We start from the raw sequence: 23,100 nt of genomic DNA on the forward strand, positions 1-23,100 counted from the left end.
GAAGCAGAGGATGTAGGTAGCAAGGGACCTGGCTAGTCCAATCTGGATCATTCAGTTTTACCGTGGAGTATTTTAGAAGCATGTGAAATTGTCAGCCTATTATTGCTAAATAGAGTTGGTTCTTAGTTTGGTGAGCATCATATGAGCATTAGAGAGATCTGGGTAGAGGACAGTTTTTTTAATAGTAGGAGGATGGCCGTGGGAAAACATTAATATGAGCTCTGCTTCCTGAACATTGGGTTCATTCTAAACTCTGAAGTTGAAATCCACAGAGTCACTCTTTGTTCCTTGACAGTTATTTGCATCAGTGCACCTACCAAATACAGTACTGTGGATCTTGACACTAGATAGACCTTTGGAAATGTCATTTGGTTCAACCCCAGTTCCTAGTGATTCAACACAAGATCCATGGAACTGAACCAGCTGGGTATGCTGAAACAAATTGAGGAAAGTTATACAGCCAGTAGTTATTGGAACTGGGATTTAAAGCCCAGTAATTTGACTCCAGAGTCCGCCCTCTTATCCATTGCTTCATATAGCCATTCTATTGCACGACTGCCTTGCCAGAAAGCAGCAACGAGATACCTGGATGCTCGTTACATGGCCTCTTTAGTATGTATTGAATAGGCTTGTTGATTTCAGCCTTCTAAACTAAACAAATCATTGAAACTTCAAATTATACAGCTGGCAGTTTGTTAGAGATCATTTGAACCAAAATAATTCATTTTCGTGATGAGAAAAAACTGAGAACCAGAAAGATAAGCATGAAGGTAATAAAGTCAGATTTAAAACTAGCACATTGGACTGTAGTTTCAGAGTCCTTCCCATTATATTCAGATGCCAGGGCTTGGTTACACTTTCTGCAGACCAATGCACACCAGGAAAAAGAGAACTAGGAACTAGGAGGTTCCACCAATGGCCATCTCAGTGAGCCTTCAAAGCAGAGATATCTGGGCATGTTCTCTTTGAGAAAATAATTTGACATACACTTTGCAATTGTTCATTTTCCATGTAAATGGTAGTCCAAAGAAAACAAAATTGGGTTTAATGTTCCATTTAGACCAATATTCTCTCAGCCAATTACTTAAATTTTCGTCTTGTAATAATTGAAAGTAAGAAAATGTTTCAGGGTAAAAGTAAAAGAAACAATATTTTGAGAGGTTAAAAATAAGCCATAAGTATGAAATATGTATGAGGTATTTCTGAAAATAGTTGGCACATTTTTGCAAAGAAAAACTGATAATTACAATGTCATATATTCATAGTGAAAAATGTAGGATATATCCATCCTTAGTATTATAAGTCACTGGACACAATGGTAGGGACTGTGGAATATACTATGAAAGGTAAGATTCCATCCTAGCCTGGGAGATAGTTTTAATCCAGATAGTTGCTTAAATCACTTAGTTTCAGGTCAGCAGATAAGTTTATTGAAGATCCTTCTGAGTTCAATAAAAAAAATGATGATTGAGTGCACTAACTCACAACTTTGCTTATCCAGATCCCCAGTCAATTTTACCAAAGTCATATACACCTCGCCATCTCCCATAGTATTACAAATGAATACATTTCCTTGTGGACAATATTGTGGATACTCATAATATATGTCTCTAATCAATCTGTATCATCCATTATTTAAAACTGGGGAAAAAAACTTATATCTAAAAATAATGTTCATCAAGCCCTGTCTGAAATTTTTTTCAATCAATTAAATTATATGTGTGTGTATGTTCATTTTCATTTTATTCCTCAACTTCTCCACAGTCAATTCCTTCTCTCTAAACAATGAGATGATGTGTATAAAATGCTAAAGCACAGTGTCTGACACATAAGATGGCAAGCAAATGGGAGTGGTTTCCACATCACCTGGATTATATGTATTTCCTGTATCATTTTTTCAAGTCATTTAAAATTCTGTTTATGGGCTAGGTGCTGTGGATCACTCTTATAATCCCAGCACTTTGGGAGGCTGAAGAAGCAGGATCATTTGAGCCCAGGAGTTCAAGACCAACCTGGACAACACAGGGAGACCTCATCTCCATAAAACATTTTTTTTTTAATAGCTAGGCATGGTGGTACACACCTATGGTCCTAGCTACTCAGGAGGGTGGGGTGAGAGGATTGCTTGAGCCTGGGAGGTATAGGCTGCTCTAAGTTGTGACAGTGCCACTGCACTCCAGTCTGGGTGGCAGAGTGAGATATTGTCTCAAAAATAATAATAATAATAATAATAATAAATTCTATTTATGGTGATGTAACAACTTTTAGATATTATGACTATCTGTATCTAATGCTTTAACCACTGCAGCAACCTGTATATGGTTGCAGCATTGTGATGTATAATGCAATTACCTCCAACCAATATTCTCAAGTTTGAGAACAGAAAGGAAAAATAAAATGAACAAGTTAATAAAATTTAATTTTCTTCAACCTTCATGCATAAGATAAAATGGTGACTTGTTTATGTATGTTAATCTTTAAATAAGAACGCCTCTTTAATGAAAGTAGTGACTATACCTTTTCTCTAGCATAATAAAACACAAGACTGATAGGAGGCAATTCTATTTCTTATCTTAGGATTTATATATTTATTCTTAGGATTATATATTTATTAATTGTACCAGGGCAGGTGTGAAAAGGGTTGGAACTTAATTCTGTGTCTGTGAAGAAGGTGTGACAGACTTTGGGTAAAAGTCATAGCTGAAAGTCATGGATCACTGAGATAAGCAGGGCAAGTCTTCCCCCAGTGACACTAAGTTGAGACACAATGGAGATAAAGAGTCAAAGATAAAGTTGTGGGTGTACCAGTAAGCAAACAGGACACTGTGAGAGTAAATCTAGGGTGGCAACACTCTGACACCAGCCTCTGGAGCTCATGGCCCTGGGAGAAGGAAGGAGATTGCAAGACTAAGGCAGGGACCTACATCTGGCAATGGAGATACAAGGCAAATCAGACCAATGGGAAATAATGGTCATAATAGAGACTAAAGCAAAAGGGGAGTTCTATAAATCCACAGAAGTGATGTCCAAGAAGGTACCTCTGTTTCTGAAACTTCAGTGGAGGGATCCTAGTGGTCAGAATCCTAGGGCAGTGAGTCACGTCCAATGATCAGTACAGAAATAGGCTATCCTGGCAGGAAATTAAATATTCAGCACCAGGTCATGTTAGGCTGCTCCAACAAGACTTGTACAATGACCAGTTCCTTCGTATCAGCCTATTGGTTTAAAGGGAGATGAAAAGGTTACTTAAAATTCTTCCTTAAATCAGATTTGTTGGATACCTGGAATGGGATTTAAATTTATGTGGAAATCAGTCTGTCTATTGTGAAGAGGGAGGGAAGACAGCAGCAGGAGAACCGAGGAGGCAGCCTGAGAGATGCTGCTGGACATGTCCTCATACATTGTAAAAACAGTTTCACTGGTTTACTCAGCAGCTTCTACTCAAGGTCTAGTTTTCAGTTAGCTAAATCTGTTAGCTTGGAAAAAAATTAGAAATATTGTATCTCTAGTATAAATACAAGTGTTCTGTCTTGCCCAGGGGATTTTAAGTGAAGGAGGGAAAGAAGCACTCTGCTTCAGTGATTTCAAAATATTTATTGGATACTAACTACTACTAGGGATTCTAGGGATTTTCCTTGCCATAGATTTCTCCATGCCACAACTCATCCCTAACCATTGATACCTCCCCACCAACAAACAGCTGCATAAAGTATTTTCTGTATTTATCACCAAGCTTTCCCTATAGCGCCTAGAACAGATACTTATCTGCCTAGCCCTTGTAATTCTGAAGAGGCACTGCAAGGAAGTCAAAATGTAAAGTGCCAACGTTCTCTCAAAAAGGAAAATGCACTGAGGAAAACCTGATATTCTACACTATTTCTTTCCTTAAGGCATTTGTTGATTCAGAAAACCTACGGGGAGCAAGAGCCTGAAACAGCAAGTAGAAGGTAGAAGCTAAAAGGTAGAAAAGCTGAGCGGAGTTTGACAATATCAGAAACTGAGAAGGAAAAAAAAAATGCTCCTTAGGACTTTCAAGGGAACTAGGACTTGAATGGCCAAAGTCACAGAGAAGAAAAACACAAATGGGGTCCTACCTGGCCATACACACTAACATTCAGGAGACTCTGGCCTTGCGGGTAAAGAGGCCTAGAGAAGGGAAGTAGTTCAGCTGAAGACATACAGGAGTCCTGGCCAGAGGAGGAAACAACTGATTGGATCACCTTCTCAGGAGTAGTTACCAGATTATTTGCAACCTCCAACCAGATCCTTCTCTACCGTGATCTCCCTCTACTCTGTTATTGAAACTCCCCAGCTCTCTGTATCACTCTACATGACTTTGCTGGCTAAGCAGAACTTGAGGTTAAGATTAAGGGTAACTTATAGTAGGATTTTAGTTATATGGAGAAATAAATAGATTTCTGTTTCTGGCTATCACAGAGTAATTTGCATTGTACCTACTCACCTACTTAGAATAAAGCACATCTGTTCTAAGACATTTGAGAACAACCAAGGAAGTCAAAACGTTAGGTGCCAGGATTCTCTCAAAAAGGAAAATGCATTGAGGAAAACCTGGTATTCTGCACTATTTCTTTCCTCAAAGCATTTGCTGTTTCAGAAAACTCACATAGAGCAAGAGTCTGAAAAACCAAGTAAAAAGTAGGAGCAAAAATGTAGAAGAACTGAGCAGAGTCTGATAATATCAGAAACTGAGAAGAAAAATAAAAATGCAGCTTAGGGCTTCCAAGGCAGCTAGGACTTGAAGGGCCAAAGACACTGAGAAGAAAAACACAAATAATTAAACTCTTATACCGTTTTTCCTAGTGAGGAGTGTGATGGCTCCCAAACAGGAGACTTAGAGGTCAAAGAGAATACACCCTCATCGGCTAAAAATCTAAACAGAGTTTTTTTGCAGACAAAATATGTGAAAAAAAATTTACAGTTCAGGCTCCACCAAGAAAGAGGAGTTCTGATAAGTACTCCCAGGCTTTCATCTAAAATTCCTGAAGCCTTCATCTTAAAGGTAAGGGTAAACTAGAAACACAATGATCTCTGATCAAAATGGAATAGGCCTTACAGTGATAGAAGTCCAGTTCCAAATTAGTTCAATATCTGATTAAATTAAGGTAAACTGCCAATGGAGATCAAAAATACATTTTTTTCTGGAGGAATGTGATATTGACCAGAACTTCTGCAATTTTTGTACATAATGTCTAGCATTCAAGCAATAGTACTGAGCATTATGAGTTCCACAAGGTTGAGATTCATAGGGGAGGAATGAAAAGAGGTTTATTAATATGTACAAATACACAGTTAGATGAAAGAAAAAAGACCTAGTGTTCATTAGGTCAGTAGAATCACTATAGTTTACAACAATCTATTGTACATTTTAAAGTAGCTAGAAGAGAATAATTTGCATAAAGAGAAGATATATATTTGAATATATTAAATCATCACATGTATAAAATCATCACAGATGTACTCTGAAAAGATGTACATCTATTCTGTGTCAAATTAAAAAAATTAAAAAGTTACTAAGCATTTGAAAAGATGAATAAAATAAAAAAAGAATGAAGCAGTATAATGTTATCCAGATTTTGGAGTTATCAGGTATGGATTATAAAATACCTGCTATTTATATATTTAGAAAAAGAGAAGTTGCAAAATTCAACCAGATGCATATATCTTATTAAAAAGAAAAGAAATAGAAAATCTAGAAGAAAAAACTCAGTGACAGAAAGTAAGGGTTTCATAAATGGGTTTATTGGCAGGTTAAATACAATGAAAGAGAGGATTGGTAAACTGGCAGTTAGGGCAATAAAATATATCCAGCCCCAAGCATAGACAAATGTAAATACTGGAAAGATGTGCATGGTTCATGAACTATAAAGCATGATTTAACATATTTCAAAGGATTAAAACATTTTAAAAGTCACAGAATGATCTCTGATAAAAATAAAATTAACTGGCTGGGCACGGTGGCTCACACCTATAATCCCAACGTTTTGGGAGGCTGAGATAAGAGGATCACTTGAGCCCAGGAATTCAAGACCAGCCTGGGCAACATAGGGAGACCCTGTTTTTACAAAAAAAAAAAAAAAGAATAAATAAATAAAATTAAATGTGCCTACTATGTACCCACAAAAATTAAAATTAAAAAATGGCATTAGCTATAAATTAATATCAAAGAGATAATCCATTAAAATCATAAAATCTCTATCTGTTTGGAATTAAGCAATGTACTTCAAAATAGTTTATGAGTCAAAGAAGAAATCACAACAGAAATCACAATGATAGATTATAAGTAAATGATAACTGAAATACAATATAATGAAACTTTTGTAATGCAGCAAAAGTCATGATTTGAATAAAACTTATAGCCCTAACATATATAATGGAAAATTGTAGAAGCTAAAAAATCAATCAATCAATGATCTCATTATCAATTTACAGAAGTTAGGAAAAAGAATAGCAAAAAATCTATACAAGCAGAAGAAAGGAAATAATAAATATTTTTAAGTAATTGCAGAAATTAATTAAATCCAAATAAATAAAATTTGGATAAATAAATCCAAATAAATTAAATAAATCCAAAGATGATATTTTGGAAAAGGTTAAATAGTTTATTAAACACTCATATGTAGGTCCATGATTCACAAGTTAAAAATGACTTTACCGGTAAAATATAACTATGGTGTCCTTATCATTGACCTGCATACAGGCATACATTTCTGAGCTGTTTCAAGTCATTGTTTAAATAAATACAAAAAAGTTTTAAAATTTGGTGTTCTGCAATAAAATTTGTTTATGAGCCTATTTTTAATTATATATGTTTTGGTTTGCGTTTATATGTGCTACACGAATAATATTCTTAAATGCATACATGTACATATTTGTGATTAAGATTTCAATTCGATTCAGCAAGTATTTTTGCATTTTCAATTTGCTAGGCACTGGTAGTAGAGCAACAAAGAAGACAGATGTAGTCCTGGCATTCCTCAGGCTTATAGTCTAATGGGAATGTCTACACTGAGAAAGAAAAAACGAAAAAAAGGAAAGAAGAAAAGTAGAAATCCTTCTCTCATACTTCATAGACAAAAACAAGAGGAGATGATTATTTAAGTTAATCAGGTTTTTGTCTTTTATTTTTAACCTTATAATCCTCTCCTTTCTATTACCTGGTTAATTCAGATTAATTATTGATTTTGATTCTGTTTGGTCTACATGTTTCAGCTCTTTTCTACCATTATTTCACCTGATTTTGTAAACTAAGCCTTACATAATTTTATACATTTCCCTAAAATATTTATTTGAATAATTTATGTGACTCTCAGGGAAAGGGTTCTGAATGGAGTCATGGCTCTTAGCATGGTATTAGGTGCAGACTGGGCATTAAAGAAGTATTTGCAGCCAGGCATGGTGGCTCACGCCTGTAATCCCAGCACTTTGGGAGGCTGAGGCAGGAGGATCATGAGGTCAAGAGATCAAGATCATGCTGGCCAACATGGTGAAACTCTGTCTCTACTAAAAATATAAAAATTAGCTGGGCGTGGTGGTGTGTGCCTGTAGTCCCAGTTACTCAGGAGGCTGAGGCAGGAGAATCACTTCAACCCAGGAGGCGGAGGTTGTAGTAAGATGAGATTGCACTACTGCACTCCAGCCTGGCAACAGAACGAGATTCTATCTAAAAGAAAAGAAAAGAAAAGAAGAGAAGAAAAGAAAAGAAAAGAAAAGAAAAGAAAAGAGAAGAAAAGAAAAGAAAAGAAAAGAGAAGAAAAGAAAAGAAATATTTGTATTAAATAAATATTTGAAATGACAGAAACTAAAAATGAAAAATGTTTGTCTTACACTGTGCAGCAGGGATAATGGAGCCTGATTAGACTTAATCTCCTTTTTATGCCATTGCTTAATATTCTATGTCCCTTCTCTGGTCTTTTCTTCCTCTTCTCTGCCTACTTATGAATGTCAGCATTTTCAGGGGTCTTTCTCAACCCTCAACTCCTCCCAGAAGCCTACTACTGAAGACTGCAGTAAAATCTGTATCCTCTGAAGAAACACTACACATTCCATTTCTATCTCTCATTGGCTCTTCTGGTTTCCCACCTGTGTCTCTCGATATCTTTCCCCACATGCATGTCTCGGGTCTGAGTAGAAACCCATCAGCAAGGAGATGTCTGTTATAGATGCTATGAAAAATACAAACAAAATGCCCACCCTCTCACTCATCCACATGCATACATTGAGCTCTGATGGCTTCTCTTCCAGTTTTTGCCTAATTCTTAATAAAGCTTGTGGTAAATAACCAGATATCAATTCACTCATTCTTCCCCCAAAGTAATAGAATTTCCACATTTTTTATGAATACTGGGAATAAAGATTACACTTCCAGCCTCCTCTGCACCAAGGCATGGCCAAATGATACCAGCCAATGTCATGACAGTAAACGTGGTATATACAATTTCAGGAAATGTCTTTCCTGACATTTCTTTTCTCCATACTAACACAGTACCTAGAATGTAGTAGCTGCCACTTGAACCAAGAGATTGAGACCATGCACTAAAGAAGCATGATATCTCAGAGTACTATGTCAGGCCAGGATCATCTACCTGTATTTTACATAAAAGCCAACTCTCTTGTAGTTTCTAACTGTTAGGTTAGAATTTTCTTCGCTTACTTTCACTCTCTGACCTAGTCCTAACTGATCAAGGCTCTTCAACAGGATATCATGTTAATATTCCTGTAGCTCAATAAACTCATAGTGTAGTAATAATGACCACATTATGCAGAGTAAGTAAGGTTCCATTGTGCTTGAATTCCAAAGTCAATACACATTACGTACTTTTGATTGGTTCTTAAGAAGAATTTATATTACTATATGGCCCTTCCTAGCCAAAATTATCTGCCTCATTAAGTGAAATGACTATCCATAGACTGATTTCATTGTGTTATGATATTGTTACCAGAAGTTTCCTGTTAAAATATTAGTTTGTACCTGAAATGAAAATCTGAAACTTACAGATTTATGATTAACATCTCAAAGGGTGTAAAATTGGCAAATAGGGAACATTGATTTTAGTTTTTGTTCTACAGTAAAGTTTTAGTTATAGAGCAAAGATAATCAACAGCTGAAAACTTTTTCCTTCAATGATTATTCTATGTGCAAATCATGAGTTAATCTTCAGTGTTCTAGGCAAAATCAGGTTAAATCATTTTTTTCAGGCAACGTGAGATCCACTCCTGAGCCCTCCAAGATCTGCCAGGAGTTACAGCAGTTTCCAAGGCTCCATACTTTTAAATAGCCTCTTTCTTCAGCTAATATTTTTCTCCTTTCTGGATTTTTCCCTTGAATTTAAAGTATTCTGCTTTTTAGGGGAAAACTAGTAATTGCCTTAATTAATTCATCCTAGACTATTAAGGGTGTTAATTTCTTCCTCTCATTGCATGTACCCTACAGTGGGAGTGACACCTGCCCTGTCCTACTCTGGTTACTAGGGAAGTAACAGACTCCTTGGAAAAACCAATGTTGAGATGGAGAGGGAAGGGGGTGAAACTGGGAAATGCTAAATCTGAATTCAGAATATCTGGTCTCATCATTCAGGTAATACATTGATCTTTGTGAATCCTTAGGAAGGGGAAAATAATTGGAAGTCATCTAACTGTAGTCCTGAACAGGGCAAAAAGGCCTCTGGAGACCCCTGACTGACTTGGATTTATCATTTAACAAACTCAGAAGGTCTTAGGTGGAGGTTAAGTAGTCTTTGAAAGTGATGGAGAAGATGGATTTGTGCTGAACCTCTTCTACCATTTACATTTTGTGCTTTAAGCTCACAGGTGTTTTAAGGAAAAAACTTGAAGGAAGGAAATCTGAAGGTGAAATAAATAATTGGAAGCAATGATGAATTGTCATTCTATCTGTGTATTGCCTTTAATCTTTGGGTGAGTATCATACAACCTTTATGGAGACTGACTTAAATAAAAGCATTTTTGGCCAGGTGCGGTGGCTCACGCCTGCAATCCCATCACTTTGGGAGGCTGAGGCAGGTGGATCACCTGAGGTCAGGAGATCGAGTCCAGCCTGGCCAACATGGTGAAACCTTGTCTTTACTAAAATTACAAAAACAATAGTTGGGCATGGTGGTGGATGCCTGTAATCCCAGCTACTTGGGAGGCTGAGGCAGGAGAATCGCTTGAACCCTGGAGGCAGAGGTTTCAGTCAGCCAAGATCATGCCACTGCCCTCCACCCTGGGCAACAGCGTGAGACTTGATCTCAAAAAAACAAAGCATCTTTTGAATTTCCACAGACTCATTTGCATCTTAGAAATAACTTGGCTTAATAAAAAGAAGCTCCTCAGGGCCATGTAGAACCAAATGTCAATATTAGCTTTGACCCTTTACTAACAACACGACCACAAGCCCATTAAGTAAAAATCTGGGGAGTCAATTTCTTTTTCTGTGAATACATATCTGCCTTCATCATTGTTATAAAGTTTAAATAATATAGACAAAACATTTCTAGCACATTGTTAATTTCTAATCCTATTATAATGTTAGAATCTCAGCCAAAAGCCATTTGGAGCAGGTATAGAGCTCTCCCTTTATTTTATCACCAACCCAATAGCCAGGGATATGCAAAGATACTGGTATGATGTTAGGAGTTTTCACCACAGTTCTGAGGCTGGAACATCCAACATCATTATCTTGAAACCCAGAATTGTGGTGAAGGCAGACGTCTCTCTGGGTACATCTAAGGCTCGCCTTGGTGAATAATAGCATAGATAGTCTCATGGGGTTTCATGTGTCCTATAATTCTTTGCATAGCAAGCTTTGGTCTTTGTTATTTTATTCCAGCCACTGCAGCAGATCTGACCCAATTTAGCTGTTACTATATCCTCTCTGCAAAAAAATGAAGCTCAGAGAAGGCCAGGGCTGTTGCATGACTTCCACAACTCGTCTCTTGTTTGCCTGCCATTTCCTAGCTCATGAGCATTTGCAGAGTCAAGTTTTGTCCGGGCCCTTTCAGTAACTAGTTTGGGTTGGATTTCTGGGTTCTTTTATCGATGGCTTTCACCATCTGGCAAAAGAAGCTGACTCAGTGTTAGTTGCAACAAGTGGTTGCCTATTTAGTGTGATATGCAGGTACTACTGAAGAGTTCTCTGTTGGATTCCACAACGGCTATTTCCACTTGAGTCAAGCCTTAGAGCTCCAGAAGGCATCTCACAGTTAAAATATACAGATTACCCAGGAGAGAAGAAAGGTTGGTGTGATTTGCACATTTGTATCCATTAATCAACACGTTGGCACAGACTGGTTACCAGGGTAGCTGGCTGTATTCTTGGAAATCTGGAAACCAAGCCTGGAGGGGAAAGAACAGAACACAAGGCTTGAATGGTTAGATGAGGACAGACAGTGAGGAAGGTTTTTGGGGTTTAGAGTACAGTCCTGGGTGAGTCTGCTGTAGGACACATGGAGGAACCAGTATCAGCATCAGGCCACTGATTTGTGGAGGATGGGACCCTAAAGACACCAAGATGGCTAATTATGGGTAGAATTTGGATGAATGTTCCTTTATTCTTCGTACTTTTCAAATTCTTTAAATATATGTGATGTGACAAATGTCATGAGAAAAATATTAACCATACAGGAATTTTAAAGGTTGAAATTCTACGATTCCAAGCCTGACCTTTCATGGTTGAAAGGAGCAACTAAGTGATCATTACAAGTATGGCTACAGCCCATGTAGGGTTTGATGCCTTCTTCATGGTTTTCTTGTTACAATTACTTTATTTTATTGCCTCTCTGACTCATTGTGTATGTCCATCATGCCACTTTTCACCCCTAAGATCCCATTTTAGCATGACTCCTTCACTCTACCTTCTCTAGTGGCATTCATTATACAACTGTGGCTAATTAAAAGACTATTCACAGAACATTTCTTGTTCCAAGGAGAAAATGCCTAATCTATTAATGGAAGCCAATCCTTGACCAAATGTTAGTGATTCAATGCAGTCAGGACCCTCAGTCAGAAATTTACAGGTAACTGATTTAGTTCCCCAGTATCTTTTTGCTCTGTATAGACACAAGTTGTCTGAACCACCTTGATCCGATAATTCTGGGAATAAATAAATTTGATCAAACTTGACTAGTGTAGCTGTCTACATAGATCCAAAGCTCCTTTTTCCTTTCTGCAGCAGTTGCCTGAGGCTGAGTTTCTGACTGGCAGTGGTTTGGTCAACCATGTCATTTCAGCCAGCTTCAAGTTGAATTCAGGTAGCACAAGCCAAAACGATCAATTAAGTCAGATACCCAAGACATGAACTAGACTTTTAGCTTGGATACCATAAATCTAGACCTCTCAGGTCCTTAGTTATATCATCTAGAAAATGAGGATAAAGGTTTTAGCCTAGTTAATTAACTCAAGCTACTATCAGGATAAAATTAGGTTGTAAATATTGCAATCCTCTGAAAGTTAAAGTGCTGTATACATGAGCACTACTTTCATTAACAGACTGACCACTGCATAATTCAATTAGCTCAATCAAGATCTTACCAGGCCTCAGAAGGAGACAACGTGTTACTATGTGAGAACAGCCTGCTTAAGGGCCATCCCTGGTGTCCAATTTGCTACTTTTTCCTGTTTTTACTCTCGTTTAGCCCTAGAAACATTGCAAGTGATTTCCATGTGATTTAGGAAAGTAATGGAGCAAAGAGACTATCTGTAAACATAAAGAATACAATGGGAAACATTATGTGTGTATATAAAGAAAGAGAAATAAAACCAGGCAAAAAAACTTTACCACTTGTCTCAAAAGAATTATAAAATTAGCGGATAAAGGGCATGTTGTTACTTTTTTATATTTGCATTTTGCCAGTGAAAGTCCTCATGATATTTTTACTGTACTTGTAGTCTTGGCTCTTCTGCCTACCACATGAATTGAAAACTGAGTTTTTGGAGCTGGAGATTTCTGGAAGTTGTGGAATGGGAGAAACTCTGGGGTGGTGATAAGCCAGCAGCTTTCCCTGGTGCAAAGCGGAGCGCAGGTGCACAGCATCAGTTCTGATTTGGGCTGCTCACATCCAAGCTTCGATCAGACTCTCTTAAAATGCTTTTCTGGGGAACACATTCTTCACTCTCCACTCTCCTCATCTGTACTTCATTATAAAAAAGGAAGTTAAACCAAAACAAAATAAATGTTAAGATAGAACCTCAGGATTCTAACCATGATATTTTTGCTTTACTGCTCTGATGTGATTATTCTAATGCTTTCGAAAGATTAATGTATTGATGATTGATCTATATTTGAAGGACTTTGCTTCTATATTGCAAAGTTGGTTAATTTGTTTATCCAGTTTGCTATGGATGGAATTAAGCCCTCCCTTACAATACCCACATTGAAGCCCTAATCCCTATTGTTACTTTATCTGGGCATAGGGCTTTCAGGAGGTAATTGAGGTTATACGAGGTCAAAATGGTGGAGTCCTAATCTGATAGGGTTGGTGGACTTACACGAAGAGTAACAGCCAGAGATGTCTTCTTCTCTGTCTTTCCGCCACGTGAGGACACAGTGAGAAGCTGGCTGCCTGCAAGTCAGGATGAGAGCCCTCATGAGACATGCAATCCACCACCACACTGATCTCGGGCTTACCAGCCTCTAAAACTGTGAGAAAATAAAGTTCTGTCAGTAAAACCATCCAGTCTTGTTTTGGCATCCCAGGTTTACTAATATATAATTTCCTGGGACCATTTATTCTCAATTTAGGATGAATTTGGCTGTTTAGTTTTGAAGCCACCTCTGTTTTTCTTTTTTTTTTTTCTTTTTCTTTTTCTTTTTTTTTTGAGATGGAGTCTTGCTCTGTTGCCCAGGCTGGAGTGCAGTGGCCGGATCTCAGCTCACTGCAAGCTCCACCTCCCGGGTCTACGCCATTCTCCTGCCTCAGCCTCCCAAGTAGTTGGGACTACAGGCACCCGCCACCTCGCCCGGCTAGTTTTTTGTATTTTTTTGGTAGAGACGGGATTTCACCGTGTTAGCCAGGCTGGTCTCGATCTCCTGACCTCGTGATCCGCCTGTCTCAGCCTCCCAAAGTGCTGGGATTACAGGCTTGAGCCACTGCGCCCGGCCGAAGCCACCTCTGTTTCTCTAATGAGCTAACTGCTTATACTATTCAGAAAACAATGGTTGATTCTGTAGTTGAGTATCCACCAGACTCATCATTTGACAAAGTTTGTCTAGTGATAAGTGTGGACATAGGCCTAACACTCTAGCCTGCTGAGTCCTATCTAGTATGCTTGACACTATGCTACAAACTTAGACATCATCATATCCAGAGCCTTGTCCAATGTGTGAAAAATAATCTATCAAACCATGATTCAGAATCCAGAGAGGAGAAATAATTATGATCGTGCTAAAAAATGATTTCTGCCTGTAAAGACAAAACAAAGCCCTATCATAAGCAGAGTCAAAAGGCAAACGACAGATTAAAAAAGTATGTGGCCTCTTAGACTAATAACCTGATAGGAAAAAGGGCAAAGCAAATGAATAGGCAGTTCACAGTTAAAGAAATGTGAATATCTTAAATATTTTAACAGATTATCTGTATCCTTCATAATAAGAGAAGTAAGTACAAATTTAAATTTTACTGAGATGTTAGGTTTCACTTGACAGATAAGCAAAAATCAAAACATTTGATCCATTTTACTGCAAGGTTGTGGGGCAATGGGCACTCTCACTCATGGCAAATTGGCACAACTCTTTTGGAGAGCAATTGAAAAGTATCCAAAATTACAAATGTATGTCCTTCTGACCCAGAGTTTTATTTGTGAGAATTGATCCTATGGCTTGCATAAGTCCAGAATAACTTTTGTTCAGAGTAATTCGTTTAGACTTGATTTAGAGGAATAAACAAATGAATCAACCCAAAGTTCCATCAGTGAGAGACTATTCAAATAAATCGTGGTATCATCATAAAATAGAATACACTGAAACCAGATAGAAAAGAATGAGGATCCTCTCTATTTAGTGATACGGAAAAGCCTCCAAGGTATATTGTTAGTGAAATAAACAAAGGATATATATTATGCTATCTTTCAAAAACACAATGGTTATATTGACCTACATAAATACTGGAAAGATACACAAGCTTGTCAGTGACCTATGAAGGTTGGTGGATGTGGGGCCAAAAGAAAATAGGGAAGGGAAGGAAACTTTTAACTCTATATATTTTCTCAAAATATTTTTTGCTTTTTGAACCATGTAAACATATTACCTATTCACAATTAAATAAACAATAAATAAAACACTTACACACAGGGCAAAATCCATGAGGGGATTCCAGAATTTCCTCAGTAACCTGTGCTACTCCTGTTCTATTTCCTGATATGAAGAATTTCTTCTATTTCTGATATAAAGAATTATTCTTCAGGAGCTTCAGAATAATAGGTTCACTTGGCAGTTAAAAAATACATATAAAATTTTTCCAACATAAGGAAATGACAAATGTTTGAGGTGATGGATAACCCAATTACCCTGATTTGATCATTATACATCTTATACGTGTGTTAGAATTTTATAGGTACTCTATCAATATGTACTGTTATTATATATAAACTAAAAACAAAACCTATATATGACAGTTACTGCAGATTCTGAAAGTATAATATTTAAAAGAGGTTTGGCCAAGAAACTGGAAAATACAATCCCAAATCTTGTCACAGTTTAAAACGTTTTCAATTACTATGTGTGGCATGGTATAATGGAAATAACACAGGCCTTAGACACAGCCACATTTGGGTTCAAATCTCATTTCTGCCCCAACAAGCTTTGTGATCTTCCATGAATACCTTCATTTCCAAGAACTTCAGTTCCCACTCTTAAAAGTGTATTACCCATAGGAGCAGTACTATCTATCGGAATCATTCAGGTTGAAGAGTTGGCATTGGCAGATGTGTCATGGATGGTAACTGTTGTTAGATGATTTCTTTCTTTATTGTCATTGTGAAAATTCAACTAAATCAGCAGGTGCATGAAAAATAAAGATAGTTTACAGAGATCAGTTACATCTTACCTATCTGGAATTTTACTGTCTCTAATCTCACTGTCAGAACACAGAACATAGAAACAGAAAGAAGCACACAATTGTTCTTGGTAACAAAATGGATTGCACAAATATTTATATGAAAGTTTGAGCACTTGACTTTTTAGAGAGCCCCTTGAAAGCCCTCAGATAGCTGGTTAGGCTTGGATTTCACAGAAAATGTAAGAGTAGAGTTACAGAAGGGAATGAGTTCGTTAGATATGCTACTTAGTGAAAGCGACAGATCAAGGCCTGAGAAAAGAACCACATGAAGCAAACACAAGAATGTAGAGCATGGTAGCTGAGTGCTTTTCTCCAGAAACACACATCTACATACCCAATAAACTGTGATGACTCTGCTGTACCAGGCTGCATCCTTAAAAAGTACTTACCCAATAGGTTAGAAAAGGTAGGGAAGAATAAAGATTTTCATAAAAAAGTGGCAAAAATAAAAATAAATGATGTTTAAATGTCTAGTTGTGTATAAGATTCAACTCTCTTGAACTATTCACTCCTTTCATTTTTTCATAAATAGCTACAATTTCACTGTATTCAGTATCCAAAGGCTCATTAGAAACAGAAACTCTAACAGAAAAGTATGGGCTGAGATGAATAAAAACATTTAAACATAGCTTGAAACAAGAAAGCTGCACAATAAATGGGATATTGTTCCTATGTGCTCATGGAAACCCTGGTAAACAAACAACGAAGTTACCTGTCTTGCCTTTGATTTAAGGCTTATGTACGCACAGAGTATAGCCTGTAATATTTTCCAGCAGGATCTCTACTCAAGTTATTCCAACTTGTTTAGATTTAGTGAAATCCAAGAGCTAAACAATGACTTTTGCAAGTTGCAAATTGCTTTTAGGAGGAAACTCTTCAGTTGTTGTATGTGTAGCTTGGTAAAGGGTACCGTCTTTTGAAGCTGGGGAACAGAGGTCCTAATTCCTATTACGCTTTTGTTTGTAGAGACACAGGCGTGATGAGGGGACTTGCCCTCCAAAACTTCACTGCCCTCTACTTGGGATAAGTACAATTCTTCTCAGCAACAGAACCACAGGTACTCTGTCACATTTCCCAAACAAGCAGCAATCAAACTTTCCATGCACCCTCTGCATCACATATTTTGTGGATGACATAGGTAGCTGTGCTCTTTTGGGTCAACATTCCTTGTTTATTATATAGCATGCCCTAGTCTTTCTGCAGTCATGCCACTACTGTGGCTACAAGTCAGAGAAATTACAGAACCATATCTAAGCAACTTGTTTATACTGGAAAGCAATCAGTCATTTTTATTATCATCATACTAACAAAATAATAACAAAGAATCAAATTATGCTTGATTAAATTCTACTTAAAGAACTGAGTACAGTTTGCCCTGTGTATTTGTAGGGAATTGCTTCCAGAAACCCCAGCAGACACCAGAATCAATGGCATAGTGCAGTGGGACCTCTGTATCCGCGAGTTTCCATCTGCAATTGGATGTGAAACCTGTGAATATGAAGGGCCAACTGTACTGGCCCATATTCTTGGGGGTTCTTGATTTGATGGTAGGGGTTATATGTGTGTCAGAGGACTGATGGGCAGGAAAAGGGAGATGCATCTGAATCATCTGGAGACTTATTCAATTCAAAGTATTTTTGCACATTTCTATGTCTTTCCTTTTATTTTTGATTTATTCAAATATGCCCTTGAAGGAAAGATTTGTGGATTTTGGAAAAAAAGCTTCTCAGGTGATTCTGATATAATAAATGCATAATAACAATAATGAGTAACATATAATGGAAAATACTTCTTTTTTTGTTTGTTTGTTTGTTTTTGAGATGGAGTTTCGCTCTTTTTGACCAGGCTGGAGTGCAATGGCGCAGTCTCGGCTCACTGCAACCTCTGCCTCCAGGGTTCAAGTGATTCCCCTGCCTCAGCCTCCCAAGTAGCTGGGATTACAGGCACCTGCCACCATGCCTGGCTAATTTTTTTTTTGTATTTTTAGTAGAGACGGGGTTTCACCATGTTGGCCAGGATGGTCTCGATTTCTTAACCTCGTGATCCACCCACCTCGGTCTCCCAAAGTGCTGGGATTACACGCCTCAGCCACCGAGCCTGGCCAGAAAACATTTCTTGAATGCTTTCCATGTGCTGGACACTGTCCTAAGCCCTACTCTTTCCTGTGGTTGAGACCTTTTCTCTCTGATATGCATGCAAGTTGATACTATAGTCTAGAAATTAGCTACATGAGGTCATCCACATTCACTTTCGTGTTCCCTTATAATGTATATTTTCATGAGAAAAATTGGTGCGCTGAAAGAACAATTTCCTATGTGCCATCATATGTGACTTTGGACAAAATATATTATTCTGAGCCTCAGTTTCCTTATCTGTGGCAAATGGGGAGAATAAAAACTTCTTTGTCTGTATTGATATATTAATGTTTACTATTATGAGATGGCTAATTCAGAGTGTGGTTAAGAAAGAAACTTAGGATATCACATTTTACAATCCAAGAAAGTTTAGCTGAATCTAATTTGGGCTAAACACCATGAGGTGCAAAGAAATGTCCAGTACTTCCTTGCTTTTTTATGTGTTCAGTGACAAACTGCATGAAATAATCAGTGAACAAGACACCTTCGTGTAACCAATAAGATGCTAAAATATGGGTCAAAAATTAGGGAATAGACAAATCTAAGACACTAGTAGCAAAAAAGTTTTAAGAAAAGGCAGATAGTAACATGGACTAGATTCATGAAAGAGGTATGATGTGAGTTAGGTCTTGAAGGTAGCAAGGTGGAAAGAAAGAAAACACATTTTTAGTAGGTGCATTGGTGGAGGCAGGAGGGCAAATCTGGAGTCCTAAGTAATCCCAGTATTATGCTACAACTCTCAGAGCCAACCCCGTACACAAAAATAGAGAGCATAAATTCATTGTGACATTATGCAGTGAGCATCATCTTGTGAGGGTTACAGTGTAAGTAAAGTATGTGCCTCTGTGTGATTTGTGTCTCTGGAGGAAGTCTCACCGGAGGCAAAAGGTCAGAATTCTGTCTTGTAATTCCTGTGTCCTCATAACATCCAGTATAATTCCAAGTATATTGGGAGAAACTCGGTTCACATTTTAAGTGGGTTGGAGACATAAGGAGGTTTCATAGGGTTGGCAGGTGGGATAAGGTGACAGACTTGGAACCAGAAGTTGGAAAAACAGGGCTGTGCAGAAGGGGAGTGAGAACCACCACAGAAAATTAGCTCTCCTAAGCTCTTTTCCCAAGGCAAGGCCTCTGTCGCATATCCCTAAAATACCCACCTCAAAAACTGGAAGTCTGTATCTTTTCTACCCACCTCTCCCCCAACCCCAGATGCCTTTCTTTAAATGTAGACAAAAGTTGAGGCTGAGCTGGTGTGATTAATACCAGCCTGTCTTGAGTGCACCTCCATCACCCCCACGGTCTTCCCATTTTTCTTAGATGCTGAGAAAATGCTTTTCACAGCTATGATGACACAGCCAGAAATATCACCTTTTGAAGACATCATAACCATGAGATATGACACTCTTTCGGCCGTTAGAAGGTTATTTGCTGTAGCCATTAAATACAGCCCTGTCATTCCCACTCACCTGAGCCATATTTCCTCCTTCAATAGATTATCCATAAATACAGGCTCAGGTACAAATAGAAATAATGAACATTCACAGCTAAAGAAGACATGCACAGCCAAATCCTGCCTGAAGGTAAGAGAACAGTCCTACTTAGAGCAGGCTCAGCAGGGCCCAGAGGCCAGGTCTCCTGGAGGGGTCCCAGGGACTCAGGTCAATGTGGCTACAATATCATGGCAAAGCAGAGTCCATGCCCGCTAAATTCCAAAGATGTTGCAGACTGCCCACTTGGTATCCCTGCCTACTTTGTTGACATTTATTAATTAGAATTAATTATTAGTAGCAGCTTGTCCAGAATGTAGCTTCAGTTAATATTAATATTTTTAACAAGACATTGTGTTGTTTATATAGATTCTATAATTTCCAAAGGACTAAACAGGTATACTCACTTCATCTAAGTAATTTTACATATTCCAGTCCAGATGCCTTATCTTCTGTGCATTCAGCACTTTCTTAAGAACCTGATGAAATTAAATCAAAAAATGTAAAAAAAGTGGCAATTTAGCATCAAACTGTGCCAAAACTTTTGGCCTTATGCAAGAATGAGAGGACAACACTAAAACTCAATCTGGCATTAGATTAAGTAGCACAGGTGACTAATTCTGCACGCATTTGTAGAGAAAGATGACAAATGGTCCCCTGGGACTGATAGGACTTTAGCTGGGCCTTGGGAGTGGCAGGTAGGCAAAGGACCTTTATCTGGGTTCTCAAAACTGGGAACCCTGTAGAGAGTTTGGCAGATTACTGGTAGGAGTGAGTGGAAATTTGAGAAGGGAGGAATATCCCTGAAATGAATGGGAATATTTGCTGCAAAGTAATATAAGACCGAAATTGCTCAGGAGACTTCTAGCATTGAGGAAGATAACCCTGGGCAAATTAAGCCTTGGAAATAATTTGTAGATTTGTGTAATACTGTGATATAGCAATTCCCAAGGATGATCTACAAACACAGAAACAACTTCTTCATAAGTGTTCGTGCCCCCATCATTAAAAAATATGTTTCCCCCAATGAGAGAAAACCCAGGGGAATACCACGACAGGTATGGGATTAGTGTCATTTCATGCTTCCAGATAGATTTGTCTACCACAGAGTAAAAACAAAGTGGCCTGTCTACAAGTTGTATTTTTGTCTATCGGGCTATGCACGAAGTTGATGCATTTGATTGGCCAAGAGGACTCGCCTCATGCAGAGGCTCCCAGTAAATAAAAGAAGATTGTTTTTCATAAACATGCATTCATTTCACAAGTTCATACCTTCAATTAGTGAAATATTTTCATGTGCTAATGCCTCTGTTTTTAGAATAAAGGGTAATTAGTTTTTTAGCCCTCAAAGTACATGACACACTTATATGTAGGTTAAGTGTTTTATGCACTTTCAACAGCTTCGAGATCTTTAGCGTATCATCTGAAGCTGTAATATACACATAAAATTCATATACATATGTTTATAAAAGTTCTTGCAAGCACAGAGAGAAAGAGAGAGAGAGAGAGAGGGACAGACATTTGTTCATACACATATTGAAAGCAATTTTCGTTTGAGATCTGGCCATAGGCTACCAGGATTGGAAGAGAGCTTCATACAACAGTGCGTGAAGAGATTGGGTTGGCCTGATTTTGACCTTCAACAGTCTGTTTGCACACAGTAGCTGGGAAGGTCCTTTTGAAAAGTAAGGCAGTTTTGTTAGTTGCCTGCTCAAGGCCCTCCAATGGCTTCCTATTACGGTTAGAAAACAACCTAAAGTCCTGATTTCAGTCTAGCAGACCCTCCTCCATCTTGCCCTGGTTACCTCTTATTTATTTACGATCATTTTTGTTCACTCCACCCTCGCTGGCCTTCTCACTATTCTTTCAAAGATGCTTAGCGGGTTTCTGGCCCAGAGTCTTTTTCCTTGATGCTCTCTCTGCCTGGAATACACTTCTCTCAGCCACACACATGGCTGACTTCCTCCCTCCACTCAGGTGTCTGCTCAAAGGCCACCTCTACAGGGAGTCCCTCCCTGATCACCCCATTTAAGATTGCCCCCATGTCCTCTCTGGCCCGTTGTCTTGCTTCCTTTTGCATCACAGGAGTTAGCACAACCTGACATTTTATAATACATCTATTTGTTATTCCTTTAGTTTATGTTTCCTAAATGAGGATGGCAGCCCCACAAAGGATGGCTTATGTCTCATTTTCAGCTGTATCTCTGGTACATAGTAGATACCTATTAAAAGCTTGTTGAGGCCGGGCGCGGTGGCTCACCCTTATAATCCCAGCACTTTGGGAGGCTGAGGTGGGCGGATGACCTGAGGTCAGGATTTCGTAGACCAGCCTGGACAACATGGTGAAAACCCGTCTCTACTAAAAATACAAAAATTCACCAGGCATGGTGGCACGTGCCTGTAGTTCCAGCTACTCAGGAGGCTGAGGCAGGAGAATCACTTGGATCCGGGAGGCAGAGGTTCCAGTGAGCCGAGATTACGCCACTGCACTCCAGCCTGGGTGACCGAGTGAGACTCTGTCTCAGAAAATAAAAAACAAAAACCAAAAAGCTTGTTGAATGAAAAAATAAAAATAGCAGAATAGTATTTCTTGGCTTATTTACTTGTTTATTTACTTATTAATTCATTTATTATGACCACCATAGGCCACCAATCCGAGAACTGGAAGATGATTAAATGTATCAGAGAATGCCACACCACTATGTCAGCCCTTCCTCCCTCACTTGGTCTTCCCCATCCAAGGTAATATTTATCTTAGGTTTTGTGTTATAATTTTCTTCCTTTTAAAACATAGTTTTATATATATATGTATTATACATATATATGTATTTAAATTGTATTTTGCTTTGAATGCATTTTTCATTTTATTTGATTTTGAATTTCATTTAAAAAGAATATCGTTCTACATGTTAATCTCCTGAGACTTTTTTCCCACTCGATATTTTTGATTCCTCAGTATTGTTTTGCTATTACATCACTTTGATATTATTTTATTTTGCTATTTCGATATATGGCTGTAGTCCATTCATTTTGTGTAGATGTAATCTATTTTGTGACTGTATCATGATTTATTTTCACTGTGCTGTCAAACAAGTGTCCTAGGATGGGGCTCCCATTCAAGACTGGAAGAAATTCAGGCGGGGCACAATAGCTCACATCTATAATCCCAGCTTTTTTGGAGGCTGAAGCAGGAGGATCACTTGAAGCCAGAAATTTGAGAACAGCCTGGGCAACATACAAAGACCCTGTCTCAAATTTTAGAAAAATTAGCCAGGCATGATGGCACATGCCTGTAATTCCAGCTACTTGGGAGGCTGAGGAAGGAGGAGAATTGCTTGAGCCCAAGAGTTCAGGGTTGTAGTGAGCTGATTGCACCCGTGGAAAAGAAATTTGTCAGAGTTCTTAAGT

Source organism: Chlorocebus sabaeus, chromosome 18, assembly GCF_047675955.1.
Source record: "Chlorocebus sabaeus isolate Y175 chromosome 18, mChlSab1.0.hap1, whole genome shotgun sequence".
Taxonomy (NCBI): domain Eukaryota; kingdom Metazoa; phylum Chordata; class Mammalia; order Primates; family Cercopithecidae; genus Chlorocebus; species Chlorocebus sabaeus.